The sequence below is a fragment of the Gossypium arboreum genome, chromosome 13 (genome assembly GCF_025698485.1).
Source record: "Gossypium arboreum isolate Shixiya-1 chromosome 13, ASM2569848v2, whole genome shotgun sequence".
Taxonomy (NCBI): Eukaryota; Viridiplantae; Streptophyta; class Magnoliopsida; order Malvales; family Malvaceae; genus Gossypium; species Gossypium arboreum.
Genome location: NC_069082.1, coordinates 15724034 through 15731252, shown reverse-complemented (window position 1 = coordinate 15731252; position 7219 = coordinate 15724034). Strand labels below are relative to the sequence as shown.

Sequence of the window (7219 nt, the reverse complement as noted above, 5' to 3'; positions counted from 1 at the left end):
AACCTGCATTATAAGTGTTACTATATGGGTTATTTTGGGATCTAGAGTTATTGTTACCCATATATTGGACTTGTTCCTCCTCGATGCTAGGGTTAAAGGGTTGATATTCTGTGCATGCTCCTCCTCCATTCGGATCGCACTTCATCGTTGGATGTACTTGAGTAGAACCACACAAACCGTCAATCTTTTCATTTAAGAGTTCTACTTGGTTAGATAGCATAGTAACCGCGTCAAGGTTGAAGACACCGGCTACTTTCGTCAGCTTTGTTCTCATAACTTGCCACTGATAGTTATTCAGTGACATCTCCTCAATAAATTTGTAAGCTGCCTCAGGTGTCTTATTATTGATAGTTCCTCCAATGGATGCATCAATCATCTGCCGAGTTGAAGGATTCAGGCCATTATGGAACATTTGAACCTGTAGCCAAAGTAGTAACCCATGGTGAGGGCACCTTCTCAAAAGGCCCTTGTATCTCTCCCATGCATCGTAGAGTGTTTCTAAATCCATCTGCACAAAAAAAGAGATATCATTACGTAATTTGGTTGTTTTAGCTGGTGGAAAATATTTTAATAAAAATTTTTCGGTCATTTGTTCCCAAGTAATGATTGACCCTCGTGGTAACAAGTTCAACCGCTGTTTAGCCTTATTCCTTAATGAAAAGGGAAACAACCGAAGACGTATGGCATCATCAGAAATGCCATTGATTTTAAATGTATCGCAAAATTCTAGGAAATTTGCCAACTGAGCGTTGGGATCCTCGTCCTACAAACCATCAAACTGAACAAACTGTTGTATTATTTGAATTGTGTTAGGTTTCAGTTCAAAATTATTTGCAGTAATAGCAAGTCTCACTATACTTGACTCAGTTCCTGTTAAATTAGGTTTAGCATAATCATAAATAGTGCGCGAAGCAGGATTCTGATTAACAGCAATCGCAAGAGGTAGTGGATTTTCTTGGTTTTCAGCTATCTCCTTAGTTGTGGTTTGAATATCGTCCTCTTTCTCGTTCTCTGTGTATCTTAAGTTTCTCCTTATTTCTCTTCGGTTTCTACGAACTGTGCGATCGATCTCACTGTCAAAAAGTAATGGTCCTGACGGGTTTCTTCTAGTCATAAACTATAAGAACCTGCCAGAAAAAGGGAAAAGAAAGAATTAGTAATAAAAATTAGAATAAAATTTAAATTGCAGTCAAAGTAAATATTGGCTAAAGTAATAAAAATTGAATGTTCCTAATAACTTAGTTCCCCGGCAACGGCGCCAAAAAATTGATACGTGATATTCGTGACAGGTTTTAAATATTTATAATGAATCGTTCTTGAAACTAACTATTATCACGATGAAGGCAAGTGTACCTATCGAACAGTAGTATAGCTTTAGCAAGACCGGATTATAGAACCCAAAAGAACTAAAAGTAACAGTATTAACTCTCTTTTTTATTATCTAGCCTAAGAATAATGGGGTTTGTTTCAACTAACTAATTAACAAAACTAAGAAATCACAGAAAATAGAATTGGGGAATTACTTTTCGAAAAAACGATTGAATTAAGGCAATACCTAAGGAAAAATCCACCTAGACTTCACTTGTTATTTGACTCTGAATCGGACAATTTATTCATTTGACTTGATCCGTAGAAATCCCTAAGTTATATTATTATCCCTCTTGAGACTAACAACGTCTAACCCTAGGTTGAATAATTGAAATCTCTTTCTAATTAACTCACTAGGACAGGGTCTATTCCTCTTCTGAATAAGAGCTTAACCTGAATCAAAATCCTGGAATATCAAAACAAGAATTAAGAACACATAATTAAGAATAAGTCAAATATTTATCATACAATTCAGATAATAATAATAAGATCTATCTTAGGTTTCAATCCTCTTAAGTATTTAGGGGTTTTAGTTCATAACTTAAAAGGTAAACATCTCAGAAGAATAATGAAAACAAAACATAAAGAAAAACCTAAAACTCCTGAAGGGAAATTAAGGGGAGATCTTCAGTCTTGATGATGAATCCAGCTTCTGAGATGGATCAATCGGCTTTCCTTGAGCAGTTCCCTACTTCCCTCTCTGTGTGTCCTCTTTCCTCCTCCTCTAGGGTGTATTTATAGGCTTTGGAATGCCTAAGAACCCTCAAAATTGGCCTTTTCCGAATTGGAATAAACTTGGGCTCGACAGGGACAAGCCCGTGTGCGATTTACTTCAGGCCGTGGTCAAGCCTGTTAAATAGGCATGGGCGTGTGGTCCACCCGTGTGAGTCGTGCTTCGATTCTACCAAATTGACACAGCCGTGTGGTCTGCCCATGTAAGGAGGTCCAGGCGTGTTGATTTCGTACGTTGGCCCATTTTCTCCATTTTTTGCCCGTTTCTTGTTCCTTTCACTCTCCTATGCTCACCTAAGTATAAAACATGAAATTAAGGCATTAGGAGCATCGAATTCACCAATTTTAAGGAAAAATCATTCATAAAATATGCTAAGCATGGGATAGAAATATGCATAAATTACATTTTATCAAAATACCCCATTGCGGATCCGAAGACTTGAACTTTAGACCTCACAATTACACAACACGCCACCTTGCCACCCCACCACAGGCTCTTTCTATCACCATTTTAGCCTCAACTAATTATAAGGTCTATAGGCCAAAGTCTAGGTTCCTTTAAAAGAAAAACCAAAATAAATTACAGGAGCCAAGACTTGAACCCAGGCTCCCGTGCAACCTTAATGACGCCATAACCACCAGACCACATGTTTTCTTGTGACATTTATTTACCACAATAATTCAAAAGGCCTTCATCCAAGCACCCAGGGTTTTATTCACTTAAAACCAAAATTTTTGCTAAAGCCCAGGTTTGAACCCAAGATTTCTCCAACACTTCTCAGGGCCATTAACCACTAAAGCGGACATTTAATTGTGTCATTTCCTTGCACAATTAATACTTATATACAATCTCCTTACAGACCCATACTCAAGGCCCAATATTTTTAGGCCCGAATTCGGGGTGTTACAGTAATTCATAACAACATCAATTTAGATGTAAATACAAATTAATTCATTTATACTATGAACTTACCTACTATCTACTACAAGTTTCTTCGCATAGACTACTCCGTAATTTTTCCTCTTACTCTATTATTGTCTTTTTAACTCAGTTCTTGATCTATATAGTAATTAAAATCAACTTAGTAGATTCACATGCATTATCAAACTATTTCTATGCATGTAACCTTTTTTTTATTATTTACATATTTTCCCTAAACTTTTATATTTCTCACAATTTAGTCTTTAAACCCGAAATTCCAAATTTAACAAAAATTTTACCGTTTTTCATGCTAGCGAATTTCTTTCTAAAATAGTACAATTCCTAATTATTCACAATTCACAAAATTTCTATTTAAATTTTAATAGTTTATCAATTTAATCCTTTAACTAAAACTAACAAAAATCACTTTATAAAATAATCTTAATAAACAACCAAGACTACAAATTCACTATTTAACATCAAGAATAACTAAGAACCATCAATGGAAAAATCCAAAATCCTTAAAGTTTCAGAAAATGAAGCTACAAGTTAGCTGGTCCTAGTTGTAATGATCTCAAAAATATAAAAACTACAAGAAAAGTGTTTAAAAGCGGGCTTGCATGCAAGAAATTGGTGATGGCCAAACCTTAAGCTCCAAAAATGGAGATTTCCCTCTTGATTTTTGGTGGAAGCACCCTTAGAGAATATTATGTCAATTTTATTTTTATTATTCTTTAGTTTAATTTTATTTAATTACAATTTTACCTTTTTTAACAAACATACATTTTAACAGTTTAAAAGCCCTTAATTGTCCATCTATATTCGCTATTGTCTAATTACTACATAAGTCCTCTCTCATTTGATAATTAAGCTATCATATCATTACAATTCAATTATGACTAGATTTTATAACTTTTACAATTTAGTCTCTTTTCTTAAATTAACTAAGTAAACAATAAAATCAACTGACCAAATCTTAATATGACAATCACACAACCCTAAAAATATTAAATACCTATAAATTACGAACTCATTAGCCAGAATTATGGTCCTGAAACCACTGTTCCAACACCAATGAAAAGTGGGATATTTCAGGCTAAGTCAACATTTCATGGAAATTGTTAGCTCTTTAAACTTGCTTGGCAAAAGTACTCAAGTCTCATTTAAGTAATTTTATCATTTGTCAAAAAAAGTTGAAATATTAAAATATATATATACATACTCCACTGATGGCTTCGTTATGAGTGAAGATTTCAGAAATGTGACCAAATTGAGTAACTGGGATGAGATGCTTGGGTTGTCATCTCATTTCGCATCAAAAGATTCAAGTGATGAACCGAAACTTGCAAACACTCTGCTAACCATGCTGCCATAAGTAGGAAAAAATAATCTATTTGGAGACATTTCAAATTGAGTAACTGTGGTGAAATGTTTTGGTTGTCATCTCATTTTGCATAAAAAGATTCAACTACGTCCCAAACTTGTTGAAAATTTTGATTGAGAACAAGCGCCTTGTAAGTTTGATTAAGCTTTAATTTAGTGAAGTAATTGATTTTTGCCTAACATTAGAGTTTTTTAAAATGCTTGTTGGTTGAACCTAGCAACTATTTTCACTTAAATTGTTTGCATTATACTTGGTTGTGGAGGGATACTTGATTTCAAAAAAAGTTGTTGAATGATTTTTAGTATGGGAATACACAACATGCTTGAGGACAAGCATCGCTAAGTAGGGGGATTTGATAGCAAGCTAATTTTGTGTGTTTAATGTACTTATTTTTGGTCAAATCTTGAATAGAATGCTACTAAGCTTGTGATATCTTGTTTAAACTTTATCATGATGCAATGGGAATGCCGAAGTTAAAAAAAAAAAGAACAAGCAAATTGGGCTAAACTGGAACAAAAAGCAAGAAAATGGGCCAAATTAAAAAGTTACAAAATTGGTAGCTAATAAAAAAATCAGATTTTGATTTTGTCAAATCCTATAATTAGAAAAATATCCATTTTTTTGTTGTTAAACATAATTTTAAGAGAAAATCATTCTAAAATTAGTCGTTGAAAGGTGTATAAAGGTCGTGTAATTGTGGCATGGAAACAAAAAGTCTAAGCTTTGAATTCAAAATAATTCTTTCCTTTCTTATGTTTGTAGCTTGTCAAGTACTCTTCCAATTCCTTTATTTTTCTTATTTATGTCCCTCCCTTTTTCACCTAACAACTTACATTAAAATCCATTCTCATAATCCTACAAAGCATAATTAACCTCATGCTCAACAAATCCCCATTTAGCTTTAGTCTGGTCATTGTTCTAATAGAGAATTGTGAAAAATGAATCTGCACTAAAATCTTACAACATGATATTCATTATCTCTCTAGAATATGGGATAGTCACATTCATCCCTCAATGTGAATCAAATTTCAGCTCAAAGTGCACAAGGAAGTTATTTTGGCATATAGTTGGGAAAGCGAGTCGGCAATCTGCCATATTCAAGTTCCCATAAACAAATTGGCATGTCCAATTGGAAAAAGCTAGTTGGATTCCGTCAAGGGAGATAGTGATCGAATTTAAACAAACCATACGATTGAGGCCATTAATTTGAGTTAGGCTCTTCTAGATCACAAGGCTACCAAGATCTTAAATTGCAGACATGTGTTACGTGGTTAGATAACCGGTAAGGTTTGGTTTACAGGTCGTACCGGAACCAACTACACAAGGAAGAGTTAGCAGTTGAGGCGTCCTTGATCGCTATAACCAACTTATCTTTTGGAAGGAAAAATCCACTTTCAAAAATCAATTCAATTTTGAAGTGTATCGAGGCTAAGGCTAAGCATTCACATATTTGATTTACCAATTTAATTCAAATTATTTAATTTTATTTTGCAATTATCATTTTTTTTATTATTATGTTCTATTCATTTTTATTTTTATTTTTATTTTCCTTTATTATATAAAATCCCTTTTTATTTATTTTTTTCAGCTTTGCACGTACAAGTCATGGGCACGATAGCTGCCTAAACTCAAGAATCTGGTCACGTAACACGAAAATTAGGAGCCCCAGTCCCTATGGGATTGACCCTACTTTTTTATACAACTGTTTAAATCAATTAGAGCGTAGGAGATTTATATTTTGTAGTTCCGACGCCCATCAGCTATCCTAGCACAATCTTGGCTTGGTCCCTCTTGGCATACAGGTTCCACTCACATACTTGCAACCTAAAACACGTATATAAGTTTCCAAGGAATTTTGTGGGTCTCACTCAGTTTTACCTTTTTTCAATAATGTAGATTCCTTGACCCCCATGAGTTGGGTTTCCCTATCAGGTAATGGCGGATACAATTCTGATTCTCAATTGGTGGATAACCATAAGTCAAATATTACACTTAACCATCTTACACTCTTTTCACATTAATAGCTTTACACAAGTCCCTTGCAGTTATAGTTGGATGTACTTCTTAGATCACTACCCAATGGATTCTATTTTTGGCAGATTCATTACATGCACCAATGATTACCAGAATGTAGGATTCAATTGTTCTTAGGTATGGTAGATTTATACTCCACCAATATCCCAGATGTCTCAAGATCCCTATCATGGCAGATCACTATGGCAGATTCCATTGTTGGTTACTCTATTGAGTATTCTACCGAAAAATGCCTCACCATCATACTCAAATCTAGCAAAAAATGCCTCACCATCATACTCAAATCTTACACACGGCAGACTAACATTTCTTCATTCCATTGATTTCCAAGATAACACACCATAATGGCTCCCAAAAGGAGTTATCCACATAGGCTTTTCAGAGGATTTTCCATAAAGCATTTCCAAAGAATTTGCTACAAAGGCTTTTTTAAAGAATTCGGTACAAAGGATTTCCAAATAAATCCATGTTTATTGTCTTGATGGACCATTTCGGTGGATGTCATGGGCTTCTCCCACACGGTCTTATACCTTCTCTCTCTATTAGCGTATTATGATATGATGCCATGGCCATGGACTTCTACAGATTTATCTTGTGATTTGTCAGTCAGGTTATCATTACAATTGCCCTACCAAAGGCTACACAATAAATCTCTTTCCCATATTTTTACATAACTCAAAAATTGTCAGGTACTAAACCCATATAATCACGAATCATAACACAAGAATTACACACACGCTAGTAACTATACCATAAAGTACACAACTTTGTACCATGCT

The 7219-nt window shown here is 34.4% G+C and overlaps 1 non-coding gene across 1 annotated transcript; it reads left to right on the top strand.

The window, feature by feature from the left end:
- Positions 1-434: 434 nt before the first annotated feature.
- Positions 435-541, top strand: LOC128287436 (small nucleolar RNA R71). The gene has a single exon (XR_008278136.1). It is a non-coding gene; the product is annotated as a small nucleolar RNA R71 (small nucleolar RNA).
- Positions 542-7219: the final 6678 nt, after the last annotated feature.